The sequence below is a fragment of the Etheostoma spectabile genome, chromosome 5 (genome assembly GCF_008692095.1).
Source record: "Etheostoma spectabile isolate EspeVRDwgs_2016 chromosome 5, UIUC_Espe_1.0, whole genome shotgun sequence".
In the NCBI taxonomy this organism is placed as follows: domain Eukaryota; kingdom Metazoa; phylum Chordata; class Actinopteri; order Perciformes; family Percidae; genus Etheostoma; species Etheostoma spectabile.
This window is the reverse complement of record NC_045737.1, coordinates 10,067,111-10,082,976: the sequence shown is the minus strand read 5'-3', so window position 1 is coordinate 10,082,976 and position 15,866 is coordinate 10,067,111. Positions and strand designations below refer to the sequence as shown.

At 43.6% G+C, this 15,866-nt stretch overlaps 1 protein-coding gene across 2 annotated transcripts in view; it reads right to left on the bottom strand.

Moving 5' to 3' along the window:
* Positions 1-15,866, bottom strand: part of ube2d4 (ubiquitin conjugating enzyme E2 D4) — a 47,416-nt gene that overhangs the window by 24,447 nt on the left and 7,103 nt on the right. The gene's annotated exons all lie outside the window — the stretch shown is intronic.

The following is a 15,866-nucleotide window of genomic DNA, read 5'->3' as shown; positions in this document are numbered from 1 at the left end:
CTAAAGCTAATATAGTTAGCCTAAAGGAACAAGGCTTGCGTAACACTAATCTACAACAGCAGTCTGTGTCTGATATCACGTCATTTACACTGACTGAAGTGTTCTTGGATACACAGTTTGTTGCTAGTGTGTGACATGCAGGCTATGTGTGATTATGTCTCTCACACAGGATTTTTGTTGATGATGGGGGGGGGGGGGGGGGAGGGGGGGGGGGGGCTATTTTATACCAAGGACAAGGGACTTTATCAGGATGGCATAGTATCTGATCATGAAATAACTGGCCTTTATAATTAAAGATCTGCCTCTATGGGAATTTAACAAAGGGGGTGTCGCATACTTATGCCCCCTGTATTTAAATTTATTTATTACGATACTTCATAAAGAAAATTGGTGTCTTAAAGGTGGATTATTCTCATTTTTCATTAAGATGAATTTGCAAAAGAGCTTTTGTATTGCTTTTTTTATTCAACCTAGCATGGGTTGTATTACTATGTAAGAACTGTGTGTGTGCTGTGTTGTGTATATATATATATATAGATATATATATATATATATTATATATTATATATATATCTTGCAGGATTTCTTTTTCCGCAATGTCAGTTTTCATTATTATGCAGACTACTGGTGAGAGCAATTACCTTGCTGCCGTAAAAATAATATAAAATAATATATATATAAATAATACTATGTGCTGTATGTGTTCTCTTAGGGACCCAAAACAGTAGACCTTCTCTCACTTGGGGGGTTTGAAGGGGTAATCTGTCGGGAAGTGAATGGTGGAAAAACACTCCGCTCTGATATGGTCTGTCACTCTAGTGGTAAGAAAATAGAAACAAGATAACTAACACGACAGCAACGTCACTGCTTTGCGTCATATTTCAATTGGGTTGAGATTCAATTCACTACCGGACCCATTATTGTTCTGCCAGTGAAAACACGGGGAAGAAGATTAATAAAACATAAATATAATAAATATCCAAGCTGTAAGGGAGGTTATACACATTCACGCGCCACGCATATACACACACCCACACACACACACCCCCAACAAACACCCACACACACCACACACACACCACAACACACACACACACACACACACCACACACACACAACACACACACACACACACACACACACACACACACAACACACACACACACACACACACACACACACCACACACGATCCAGGATCTTCCTGCAAGGAATGAAACCGGAAGGGGGGAAAAAACTACAAATATTTACTTTGAAAGCTTGTTTAAATAAGCTGTAAAATGTATTTAAATTGTTTAACACTCCTGAATACAATTTATGGTCGGGATAAAAACACAATGTAAGTGTATATTTGGCAGTAGACCTCTCTCCATTAGTGCATGTATAGGTCCTGAGCATGTGGTGTGTAGTTCAGGCCTGTGGTAATGTGTGTAATAACACACGAGAGTAAAATTGTAATTTCCCCTTGTGGGACTAATAAAAGGACCACATTATTAAAATGGATTTAAAGTGTAAAGATGGAACACCGGTTGGATAAGACAACGAATGGCGATGCGGTTTTTTAAACTCTAGAGCGTAAATCTACGTTAGGTTTCATTATCGGACTTCAGACATTGCAACGGTTCTTAGTAGGGATGCACCGGATCAGGATTAGTACGTAGGTGGACCATTCATTAGGGGCTGGCTGACGCCCTCCCCCCGCTTTCAGGGGTACATATTTCCTTAGTAATAATAAATAATGTTATTTTAATGCCCTTGTACATTTCAAAAAGAATCTCAAGTGCTACACTAACAATTAATAGGGAGTTTAAAACTGTTCCAGAGTAAAATACAATTTAACAGCAATAATAAAACCATAAACTAAAATTAAAACAACAACCCGTTAAAAGCCTTTGAAATAGTGTGGTCTTTAGGCCCTTCTTAAAATCTCCACAGTTTGTGGGCCCTTAGGTCTCTGGAGGGCGTTCCAGAGCCGCGGGGCGAACTGCCTGAAGGCCCTGTCCCCCATGTAGAGAGTCTAGCCTGGTTGGAGCAGGCGATAGGTGGATGGCAGAGCAGAGGTTTCGTGAGGTGGTTGTGTGGGGTGAGGAGTTCACTGAGGTAGGAAGGTCAGTTCCATGAATGCACTGGTGGGTAAGTAGACAGATTTTGTTCTATTGTATTTGAATTAGTACTTACAATCTTCTCGACTGGCCCTGCGGAGCACTGAGCAGGCGGGGTCCCTCTGCAGGTCCTACAGCTCCTAATGGAGAAATAATCACATCAGAAGCGAGAGCCTTCAACCTACTGGTCAGCGCTGCAGCGCTTAGAAGCAGCGCGATGGTGTGTTAACACCCTCTATTTGTCTACGGGTCAAACTGACCCGTTTTGCTATATCAATGTTCTTTTACCATTATTACATATATATTTATAGTATCCATAACCCCAATGTAATTCCCCAAAACTACTGATTGAATCCACACAACGCTCTTGCCAAGTACAAAATCTCTACTTTTCATTAATTTTAGGGCGTCTTATCAATTTTTAGACATTGGGGGGGGAATGGAAAGCGGTTACCCAATATGTTGAGTTAAAGTTATCATAGAGACATATTCCGTCTGTGATTGTCCATAATCCATAATTTCTGCTTTTTGTATGCTTTGGTGTGTTCTGAGGCACGTTTTTGGCCAACTCGGATGGTGGGGTTGGGGGTGGGGGTGGGGGGGTCAGTTTGAAGGGCATTTCTGCCGGCGGTCAAGCATCGTGTCGGTGTATCAGGGTCCTTAACCGGGTAAGCGTCTGTGCATGCTTCAAATGCGCCGCCCCACTCTTGCGGAGAGGTTTTAAACCGATAAAATCCGCCAGCGCTGTGAGCCTTAGTCGTGCTATGATACGACACTGGTTAACGTTACCGACGTAATGAGCCAAACAAGTGTCAGTCATCTGGTGAGAGCCGGTGCGTCCTACGCTGTGACCAGACTTGTCCAATGAAACATTAAGTTGTTTAGTTCTACTAATTAAGAGGTGATGGGTGTAACTTGAGGTCACCGGAAGGCGGAGCGACACCTGCTTTACTGAGTTATTTTCCGTCTTCTCCTCATTCTCAGCCTCGTTGTACGGGGAGAACTGGTCACTGCAGCAAACAGTTCCTCTGCTCCTAGTGCTCCTGAAGGCATTTGCAGATTTAATCATGCCTCAAATGTTTCAGAACCACATTCTAGTGTTGTACCCGACCGCCGATGTTGACACAGTCGAAGTTAGACAGAGCAAACTCTCTATTTTACAGTTTAACTAACTAAAATCTGGTCTGAAGCCATGAGAAACACGCAGTGGATTGCAACTGCGTTAAGCTTGATTTATGTTGGGAGGAGGCTCCACGCAGAGCTTTCGCCGTAGCTACGTATGGTGCGTTGTTTGTCGTGTGTGGCGTGGGAGTGTTTGATAGAGCGAGGGAGAAAGAGGAGCGTGGCGTGTGGCGACTCTAGGGTCATAGTGAGTGTCCCCTTCTTTCTTTTTCTGACCACGGTGAGGACATTGCAGCAGGAGATTTAAACCCCCTCATTGTTTTCATGCTGTTCAAGGAGAAGGAGAACCAGGAAATAAGTCCGGGGGTGGGGGTGGGGGGGGCAATGCAACACTACCAAGCCACGGCCGAGCGACGTTAGTTGCGCGACGTGTAGTTACCTTTTTCAAGATGAACATCAGGCTACTACATAGATTGTGTCTCCACACTCCTTTTGATATTGCAAGATAAACGTCTAAAACACGCTTTAGATACTCCTAGTTCTGATTGGCTGGTTCCTAATATTGTAAATGCCATGAGGAGCAATAGGAGGAGTGGTCAAAGAGACAGAGAACCGTGCATAAGTAGTCTTGTACTATGTCATAATATAGTGATACTGTGCAAATGTGACAACAAAAAAACTTTATTTTTATAAAGCTACTACGAACCTCGTAACCACATCAGGGTTTCCCTGATCTGTAAGTTTAGGGGCAGCACCAAGCCCTGAGATGAACGTACCTAAAATACTTTCCTCAGAATCTAATGATTGTTGTTGAACTTTATTAGCATTCTGTCTTTAAGCTTTGGTTGCTAGTTGTTTTCATTTGCTCTAGATTTTCCAACTTTTTAGACGCAGTTATGGAAATAACATCTAAAACAAGAGATAAAGACTCAAAACTACCACAAAGGGACACAAACTGATTACAAAGAGAGCCAAATTACCAAAAAGACCACAAACAACCCAATAGGAAACTAAACTCAACAAAAGGAGATGCACCACGATACAAAGAACAAAAAAATATTAGGGTGAAATACTTTTATTATTATTGAAAAATGACACTTTTCTTGAGGAAGGACACTAAACCCCTCGCCGAATACACGCACCAAAGTCTTCCCCAGACTTGGGGAAGACAGATTTGTTTAGGGGGGGGTTCAACCGAGCACATGTGATAGAGACTAGGGCTGCACGATTAAATGTAAAACATATCCATATAAACAACACTTGCAGCGATGCGAGGAATGATTAGTGCACCGGTTGCGTCCTAGAGAAAAAATACTCCGCCCCACAAGCCTGTGAGCTGACCAGAAGCTAAAAGAAAGAAGCTAACAGAGCTCCGCCAACCGACTGCACTGCGGGTGTCATGACCACGCTGCCTAAATCGTTAAACCTTGCGACCTGCTGTTATCCGACTTGCTATCTGTTGAGTTGTCCTCCCGTTACTCGTCCTCTGGATGTCTCCATCTAGAAACTAAGCTGCAGGGGTGCGGTAATACTATGACTGGCTCATGTACAGACAGGTGCTTGAACGGACGGTAGAGGGCTACTGCAAAAAAAAAACGGAGCGTTCTATGAAATGGACGCCATTAAAAAAAATTGCTACGATGCACGCAACATTGATCGTGGGAATTCAAATTCGTGCTCTGATTTAAAATTTGATTATTTGTGCATACCTAATAGAGACGTAAACCCCCAATTTCCACCGGATGCGGCTCTGGCTCCGTGCTCTGACCGTCGCTTCAATCACCCACCAGGTCGCCGATTTGTGGCGGAACGACAGCGGCCATGCTCACTTAAAGTCACGAGGACCTCCACGAGATCTCGCAAAGTCACGTGTGAAAACGACCCACGAAACCAACACCAGTTAGTTAATCCAGAGGAGTAAATGGGGACAACTTAGTGCTGGTTTACAAGGTGTAGTGCAGGATAACACGATCCAGCCTTGAACACTGGTCTATTTATTTGAACAATTAACCGGATGTTTAATTTGCGCGACCTTCCTGTCCCGCATATCTGCCTGTGGCCGAGTTGCTGCGGAGTTCTCCGGCTCGGGCAAAAATAGAAGCTGTGCGCTATCGTGCACCGGATCTGGGACGGAGGCGTTCAGCACATGTGAAAATACTTTAACTGGAAACCTAAATGACTCTGGAAATTGTGGTGTGAGTATCACCAGTACTTTCAGTGGCAGCCATAGTGTTGCTATACACTCATGCACCGGTGCTGTGACATGTAAACAAGGTTTAAGGGACAGATGACTTTCATAAATATTTCAGTCAGTCATTTCCATTGTTTGACCATAGATGTTGAGCACAAAGGGTAAAAGAGATAACAAACAGCTAAATAATCTTGGCAAAGGCAATAGAAACTATGTATGTTACATTCTGTGATATACACAATGAATGTTTAACGCTATGGCCAAACGTCTGTCACACTATTACAAAAAAACGACAAAATAAGAAATGAGATTTATCTTCAGTCTTGGTGTTCAGTAAAATTGACTTTACTTGGAGTCGTGTTTGGTACGCAGTGGAAGAAAAATTTAGATCCTTTATTGATTAAAGCACTGAAGTTCTATTAAAAAATGTTACTTAGCAGACACACACAACACCACCAGGCAACACCTACACGCCGACACAAACCACTCACGCCACACCCTTGATTCTCAAGCTCAATTTTGGCTGTAAAATTCAGCCATCCATGATGAAGAAGTATCAGATCCGTACTTCTGCAAAAGCTATTAATTACCCCTGCAAAGTACTCTATTCAAGTGAAAGTCCTGCATTGAAAGTAACTTACGTAAAGTCGGTAAGTATACAGGAAAATGTTTAAAGTATTAAAAGTAACAAGTACTTCAATGCAGTAAAACCACTATCGTACAAAGTGTAAGGATCCAACAGTGTGTTTTTTATATGGTGTTGTATTATTATTATTTTATTATTAATATTATTATTATTATTATATCTCAGACTGGACTGAAGGCTGTAACATTGTTGGCAGCTTTCATCAATAATTGAACATATTTTTATAGTTTTTTGAGTGCAGGAAATCTTAATTTGTAAAGTAACTAAAGCTGTTCCGATTTGTGAAACGTGTCTCAACGTGAACAGTAACTTGGTGAAAGTCCTTAGTTACATTCCCACCGGCTGTTAGCTGCTGCAATACAATATAAAAACAAAAAGAATAAAACAATACATTAAAGTTAACTGCCAACAATCCTGAACATAAACATAAAGATGTCGCTGTTTTAGAAAAGTGAAAACAGGCTGCACCGTTTTAGTGCCGGAGTTGCAAAGTTAATAAACAAGGGGGGTCGTACCAATGTTCCCAAATGCATAATAACAGAAATTAAGCTCGTTATTTAATATCCTTTTTGCAAAGGACGGCCTGTCCTATCTTTATATATAAATACACCACACCGTGGCCTGCTTCGGGTGGCCCAGTTGCCTTTCCATATATGGCAACGCTGCACCCTAGGGTTCAAATTTGGCAACAACACAGCAGCTGTCATTTCAGCGAATACTACAACCGGTATTATAATAACATCCGGGGACTAAAAACACACAGTCAGCAATAATCCTAGTGACCACCCACAATGATTCGACAAAAATATTAAACCCAAACTCCCACGTAGCTGTCAAAATAACGACGCGTATTTAATGGTTGTCGCTAGGCTAGCGAACAACCGGTACACTAACCTAGCTGAGCTAGTAGGTTAGCTTAGCTCAGTAGGTTAGCTCTTCTTTGTCTCTATATTGTCGTTTTTTGTTGTTGTTTTTTTTAAAACGGAGCATAAAAACAACAAGTACTAATACGCAAAATGTATAATGTACAACGGCAACACAGTGTCTTAGAGATTCACCGAAGGTACCACCACTCGGAACCATCATTGATGTGTTAGGATCTGAAGATACAAAATCATTCCGCCACCTCGAACTCTTTTCAACGCATTGCCTTCATAATGGCTACCATCTGCGCTGTCAGCTAACGTCAACGGGTTAGCATTCACTCATCCACAATTTGGCTTCTGTGGCCCGGCGTTCTTTCACCATCTCCACGTAGTATAGTAAGGTTATCGCGTCTGACACTACAGGCTTTGGGCTTATGGTTCAAGTTCAATCGAGCGTCAAGGTGTGTGTTAACTTGGATAGCGTTTTCGTTCCTTGCAATACACAGAAACAGCCGAGATATTTTCGCTTTCTCCGTCTCCTCTCGTCCTCGCTCTTATCGTTCCGGCAACTGGTTTTTGGTAAATATCGCGAGCTTTTCCAACAATCGTGTATGTGACAAATTGCAACACGATTACACGATCCATGCCAGTTGGCTCAAAAGATAGCCTATACAGTTTTTAGGCCCGAGCGCCGACAGGCGGCCGAAGGTCCTATGGAACCTGAAGGAATGATTATATTATTAGGGCCGGCGCGACAGGCGCGAGGCCCTATTGGTAACGAAGGAATTCATTCTTATTATTATTGTAGTCTTCTTTCTTTCTTTTTGCCAAAATGAATTGCCTTTTTGGAGGACTTGCATATTCCAAAACTCACCAAATTGGCGGTTCGCATCACAGTCTGGTGAAAATTTCGTATTTAATGTTGCCGGGAATAGGCGAAGCAAAAAATGGCTCGCTAGCGCCAACACAAATATCGACAATTCAGGCCCCGTGCACTACGTTGAACGTACGAGAGTCACGTAATGTGTACATATGTATCATGGCCGGGCGGACATAAAATCCATGGTAGCCCCCCCTAAACCCAACGAAGTCCGATTCTTGTTTGGAATGTCAAATTAGTGCTATTTTGACCTTTCCACATGTCGTACTGTTAACGAAACTTCCTCTAGAGCTTTCCGTCGATCAGCTCAACTTGGTTGGTGTCACTTAACATTTACGATGAAAAGTTATTAAAAGATACAACTTTTCGCATAGGCGTGGCCGTGGCGGGGCGGCCATTTTGTGCGATTCGCCACCGACCAAGAGGAAGTGGGTGTAACTTAGCGTACGTTGTCCGTATGGGTTTGAAACTTTCCACATTTCAGATCGCCTGACCACATCTACACGCCGCTATTGTGCTCCAAGTCTAGCGCCCCTAGTGGCAACAGGAAGTAGTCTAAAAGACAAGGTGGCTATACTTTAACGAACGCCTCTAGCAGATTTCATCTGATCAGCTTCACAACTTGGTGTGGATCATTCCTAAGATGTTAACCGATGAAATTATTAAAAGAAAAACTTTTCGTCATCGGTGTGGGGCGTGGCCCTGGCGCCATTTTTGGGGTGCGTATGACGATTAAATGGCTGGAACTAGAGTGGACGTTGTGTATCTGCTTTGAATTTCCACAAAACACCAAAGTCCCGGCCTAGGACACCTACAGGCCAATATGGAGTTTATGGAGATAGCGCCACCCATTGGCAAGCCGGAACATATGCCTTGTATGACAAACACTCAATCCGATTTACATGAACTTAGAACTCGTGGGTCTACATGGATAGGAGGGACACCTATATTATTGAACGCACGCCAGTCATTTGGCCACGCCCCCTTTCATAAAATTTGTAACCGGTTAAAGTAGATACTTATGTAGGGTCATTGAACTCGCAGAGACTTCCTTTTACATTGGTGATGTTTGACACCGCCCCCTATGACTGCGGCCACGCCCCTTTCACAGATACTGACCTGGTATGTTGTATAGCTTGATGCGAGGTATCATGAAACTCAGCAGAGACTCCTTGTTTATTGGTGATGTTTGACCCGCCCCTTTATGAATGCGGCCACGCCCCCTTTTACAGTAGGTTGCAACCTGTATAACGTATAGGCTTGTGTGATGGTATCAATGAACTCACGCATGACTGTCCTTTCATTGGTGTGTTGACACACCCCTCTTAGAGCCGGCCACGCCCCTCTTCACGTAAATGAACGTGTATGACGTATTCGGGCTTGTGTGAGGTATCAGTTGAATCAGCGGGAGTTCCTTTTCAATTGGCGACAATTTCCAGGGTACGAGTGACGCCAAATGCGCGGTCCCGCAAGGGGAGGCGCCGCCATTAACCCCGCCTGGCGCGGGTTCGCGAGGGCCCTCCATCGCGTTGCTTTCAGCTTAATTATTATTCATTATTTATTTTCGTCAATAATGTGCCTTTTTGGAGGACTTATCATATCAAAACTCACCAAATTTGGCATTGGGCGCATCAGGTCTGGTGAACATTACGGTATTTTAATGGTTCGGACTAGGCGCACAAAAATGGCTCGCGTAGACGCACCTACAATATTACGAAAATTCAGCACACTGCACTGAAGTTTACGTAGAGTCACTGGAAACTGGTAACATATGTATCCTGGGCACACGGGTGGCGTGACATAAAACTCCAATGGTAGCCCCCCCCTAAACCCAACACGGGCAACAGATCCGCCATTTTGTTGTGAACTGGGCGAAATTAGTGCGATTTTGCCATTTCCACATGGCGTACTTTAACGACTCCCTCCAGAGCTGTTAGTCCGTCAGTTCAAATCTGGTGTTGTCATCTTAACATGTTTAACGATGAAATTATTAAAAGAAAAAACTTTTCGGTCATAGGGGTGGCCGTGGCGGGGCTGGCCCGGGGCATTTTTGTGCGATTCGCCACGAACAGGAAGTGGTGTACTCGAGCGTTACGTTGTCCGTTACTCGAAACTTCAGGATCATCAGAGTCGCCCCTGAACTAACATCTACACCCCGCTATTGGCCTCAAGTCATAGCGCCCCCTAGTGGCAACAGGAAGTAGGCCAACAAGAAAGGTCTATACTTTAACGAACTCCTCATAATAGATTTCAATCCTGATCAACTTCAAACTGTGGTGTGTATCATCCTAAGATGTGGACGATTGAACAAGTTATTAAAAGAAAAACTTTTCGTCATACCGACTTTGTGGGGGTGCATTGCGCGCCATTTGGGTGTTTAAGCGATGAACGATGAAATTGGCCTGTAAACTACAGGTCCGTTTGCGTATCTGCTTGAAATTCCCAACAACACAAGGAGTCCAGCGTCCTGAGGACACCCACAGGCAAAATGGCGTTTGGAGATAGAGCGGCCACATCTGGACAACACAGGAAATATGATTATAAGAAAGTGAGTGTAATTGATGTGGACACTTTACGCGATTGCCTCAAAACTTTCCAGTCTCATCAAGTCCGTGCCCTGACGAAATCTAATGCCGAACTCTCGCTCAAGTGATAGGCCCCCTAGTGGTCAACAGGAAGTACGTCTCTAAAGGACAAGTGTGCTATACTTTAACGAACCCATCCTGAGATTTCAATAACCATCGCTCAATTACAGCGGAGTCATCTTAAGATGTTGAAGGATGAAAAAAAAAAAACGTTATTAAAAGAAAAACTTTTGCGTCAAGCGGTGATGGGGCGTGGCATGCGGCCATTTTGTGATGTTTGCGATCACGTGTTAAAATGCGGTTAACTACAGTGTTTTGATCAAATCTGCTTGAAAATTTTCAGGATCATCGAAAGTACCGGCCCCTGACGAGATCTACGCGAGAAAATTCGTCAAGTCATAGCGCCCCTAGGCAACAGCACGTTAGCTAAAAACACTGCTATACTTAACGAATCACTCCAGAGATTTTTATCCGATCAACTCAAACATTGGTCGGTGTCACATAAGATGTTGAAGATAGAAAGTTATTAAAAGAAAAACGTTTCGTCCATACTGTGTGGGCGTGGCATGGGCGGCCATCTTGAGTTTTTAGCATGAAGAGTAAGTGGCTGTAACTACAGTGTACTTGTTCGTGCTGCTGAACAATTTCCAACAACACAAAGATCCAGGCCCTGAAAGACACCTACCAGCCAATATGATTTTGGAGATAGGCGCCACACCACCTGGCAACACAGGAAATAAGCCTTATATGAAAAACATCATCCGATTTACATGAACTTAAGAACGTGGTGGTCTACATGTGATAGTGATTGCCCTATGTTTGACCACGCCCAGTCACTCCGGCCACGCCCCTTTCATAAGACATTTGAAAACCGTTGTAACGTAGATACTTTGTTAGGTGGTCATTGACTCAGCAGTGACTTTTCCATTTTATTGGTTGATGTTGGCCCCGCCCCGCATATGATGCGCCACGCCCAGCCCCTTTCCCGATAATGACTTGTTGGAACTTATAGGCTGTGTAGGTATCATGCCTCACAGAGCTTCCTTTTTTAATTGGTGATGTTTGCCCCTCCCCCCTATGAGCGGCTCCACGCCCTTCCCAGATAATGACCTGTATGACGTATGGCTGGTGTAGTATCCATGACTCGCAGAAAGTTCCTTTTTTATGGGTGATGTTTTGACCCGCCCCCTAATAATGATGCGGCCACGGCACCCCCTTTCACATATAATGACCTGTATGACTTATAGCTTGTATGAGTGTCCAATGACCTCACAGAAAGTTCCTTTTTTTATGGGTGATGTTTGGATCCCTCCCCCACTATATGATGGCCACAGCCCCCTTTCACGGATCATGCCCTCTGTGAACGATAGGCTTTGTCTGTATCAATGACTCAGCAGGGAGTTCACTTTTCATTTCTACGATATCCATGGTACGAGTGACCGCAAAATGCGGCGGTCGCAAGGAGAGGCGTCCGCCAGTTAACCCCGACTCGCGCAGGTTAGCGAGGCCGCTCCTCGCTGCTTGCAGCTTTTGTTTGTTGTTGTTGACAGTTTTGACACACAATCCACATCACAATATCACAGTTTATTTTTAGTTTATTAGGCAGATGATTACATGATATTTATAGCCAACAAACATTATCTATCTATTTATCAACAGTAAATGTTAGCACATTGGTTCCCGGTGTTTTTAAACCCAACCTCCAAACACATACTGTTTTAGCTGTGGCTACCCAACTCTTTCACTCACGTTTGCACCTTTATCACATGCTGCCTTCATTAAAGAGTTTTATTTTCTTTTATTTAGCTTATTTCAAAGATAGCATGCGTCATCCTTAACCTCAACTCAGCACTAATATTTGAATATAGGGTGTTTACAAGGTTGTGACAAAAGGTAACACATGGCCTCAATCATATTCAGTATATGATATTCACTACAGTGTGATCCCAGGTGTCCACAAGATGTCCACTATTGAAAAGAGCAAAAACACACACACACACACCACACCACACACACACACACACACACACACACAGGGAAGGCAGGGGTCATTAATAATGTACTCTTTGACTGCCCGGAAAACCTTTTTTACGCAATCTCAACAGCTCATTTAACCAAATGCAATGCTCAAGAGGAAATTAATTCATTTACATTTTTGCTGTTGAATCACTGCTCACTCCAAAGGGCATGACAATGGACAGCGGGAGTACAGACGCCATACCGTGTATTATTCCCGGACTACATAGACTAAAGAAAAAGACTATAGAAATTGTTTCCTTCCAAGCCCAGTCATTGTAAGCAGATTCTTGAGTCAGCTGCATTCTCCCGGTTTCCTGACAGCTTGTCTCTCAAAGCGGGCGAGTCATGAGCTTCCTTTATATTCTCTTAACAAGATTGCAAAAAGTACTCCCTCATTATTTTAGTTGAGGTGACGTATGAATGGTGGGTCGGCAGTAGAAATGTTCATGCTTCTTAAATGGTTGATTCAGATGTCCATGTTGAGATCCTATTCGTCAGTGTACACTGGAGAGGGACCATGTTTACCTTTGAGGGAAAGCGTAAGAGTGTCTACAGTTCAGAAAATCTTATTGTTTTGCTGCAATGGCGGGTCCGTATGCGGTCCATCATTGACGCATATCTTCCTCGGGGTGCCAATTCACTGTAAGCAGCATTCAGGCTTCTGGCGCAGTGGGCTGGGGCAGTAGGATAGCGAGAAATATGGTCATCAGTTTGTTGCAGTCAGCCTGTGCCTGTGTGTGCTTGCGGTGACGGTTTGCTGGAAAAATATTGTGTGTGAGTCTGCACAGACATGAATCAATACGTGTAGGTACTTGGATGGCGTGTGAACAGCATGATGCAAGCTTGTCACGATCTGTGTTTGTGGGTGTCTCTATAGACGAGCCTTGCTGTCATAAGACGAAGCCTCGTGGCCAACAGTCTCACCCACAGTGCTGTATGAGAACGGAAATCCCCGGGAAATCTCAATCAACATGTACGTTCATTGCTTGCCCTATGATCACTACACTGTCCTTACGAAAAACCCTGGAACAGGCAGGGGCCAAGTTAGGTGACTGTGGCCGAAAGGGGAAACTGGGATCCCAGGACCACTCATGTGAGGAGGGCTCAAAAAAGGCTACGAGGGACTAGCTGTGGATGACGAAACGAGGGCCCATAGAAAATGCCTTTTACCGTATCAAATTCCTATTTTGCCTCCCCCTGCTCAGGGGTTCATAGTGGATCTTTCAGTCTGGGTCGGAGTCGAGGGCGGGGGGCCAGGCTTCATGGGGCCCCTATTGTTTTTCTGCCAAAGCCTGCTGTGTTCATTTTATAAGTTTTCCCTATTGGCCGCCAAGATGATGTGGTCATGTGGCTTACCTGCGTCACAGAGCTTGGAATTAGGACAACGTCGCATGTACCTTGAAGTCAAAATACCAAAAGGGCTACCCGCATGTGTCAACAGTTTTACTACATGTAATAAAAAGCCCTTCTTTCCTTATTGTGGTCCACAAACCAGTCGGACACTCCGTTGGCCGACTTCTATCTGTGAACGTGTGTGTTTGTGTATGAGACCCAAAACAGTGAAATCGCTGTGGACTAACTGTATTGCGACCAATGGCTAACCTATCTATAGCTAATTAACACAATACAGTTGTAAGTCTTCTGGTAGATGTCAAGAGACAATCCAATCATTCCCCAATCAGCAGAGACGGGAGAAGGTACGGAATATGTTAGGGAATAAATAGCACAGGCTAATTACTGCTACTAACATTCTAGTTAACATTAACCTAGACACATGCTAATTACTGGCTAACACCTTAGTTACGTTAACATAGACACAGGCAATTAGGCCTACTGCTAACTAACATGCTAGTTAACATTAGACACAGGCTAATAGCGGTAACTAACATACTATTAACATTACATAGACAAAAGGCTAATTTAACTGCTAACTACTGCTAGTTAACATTAACAGAGACACAGGCTACTTACTGCTACCTAACATGCTAGTTAACATTAACACGACACAGCTAATCACTTGCTAACTAAACATTCAGTTACATTAGTAATTAAACCTAAACACTGATGGAAGCAAACTGTCTGCGAGCTTCTTCTCCTGACTATACGTCATTTGGTCGTACACACAGTAGTCGCGTGGTTAGTCTATTTTTACAAAACATCTGCAACGGAGCATAACAGAGAACAAGGTAACGGAGCCTTTCATAACGATGTTTATTGCTTTCGAACTAACCAACGGAAAAATAGAGTCTGTAAACACTTCCGATGTCAAGTTATTCACTGTCACAGTTTTTGTCTAAATTAATTTGTTCATTCAAACCTTTTTTTTAACCAGGATAAAAACTCCTTGAGATTAAAAACTCTTTTACAATAGTGTCCTGGCAAGTGGCAGCAGCACGTTCAGACGAACCACTACATTTAATACATAAACATACTTTGGTGGCGCGGGGGGCTCGGGGAGAATCAACAGCGCGACTGTCTCAGACATACCAGGGTCCTAAATCAATTTAAAAACATGAACAATCCAACTGCCTTCTGTAAGTTCCTTTAAACCGCCGTTAAACAAGTAATAAAGTAAGACCAACTCCTTCACTGGAGTTCATTCTGACGCTGCTTGAAATGGGAGTCAATGGGTCCTAACTGCAGGTGATTGCTATCGTAGCCTTAAAATGCGCCATAAAGAAAAGAGAGCTGCGCCCATGGTTGAACATGTTGTAACGTTGATATGTTGTTTTAGGCGTGCAACATAAAAATCAAATTAGACAGATAGTCTAGCTAGCTGTCTGGATTCACCCTGCAGAGACTTTAGGACCAGGTAACCATAGTCCTCAGATTGGACAGATAGTCGAGCTAGCTGTCTGGATTTACCCTCGAGATCTGAGGACCGGTAACCATAGTCCTCAGATTGGACAGATATTCAGCTAGCTGTCTGGATTTACCCTGCGCGACCTGAAGGACCAGGTAACCATATTCCCCCGATTGGACAGATTCTATCTAGCTGTCTGGATTTCCCTGCAGAGATCTGAGGACCAGTAAACCATATCCTCAGATTGGACAGATAGTCTAGCTAGCTGTCTGGATTTACCTGCAGAGATCTAGGACAGGAACCATAGTCCTCAGAAACCGACCAAATGTAAACGTCAACACAAAGGAAACCCAAAGCATGGATGTCCGTCTTAAATGAGTTAATCGGCGCATCGGCGCAATCCCGGAGTGTGGAACGTCAGGATATAGACTAGTTTATGTATGTCGCGGTCTTGAAAGATCTCCACATGACTGTCAACATAACTAAGTATTTTTTTGTGGCTCTAACCAAGCTGTACCATTTCCACAAACTTTCAACTTTAACGACGCAATCCTTACCGTTGAAAAGGCGTTCTCTTGTCCAGATTCTGAGGACAGAAAATCTCCTGTGGATCGCTTACAGGTCAAACAAACCCACAACCCTTAGCTGTTGGA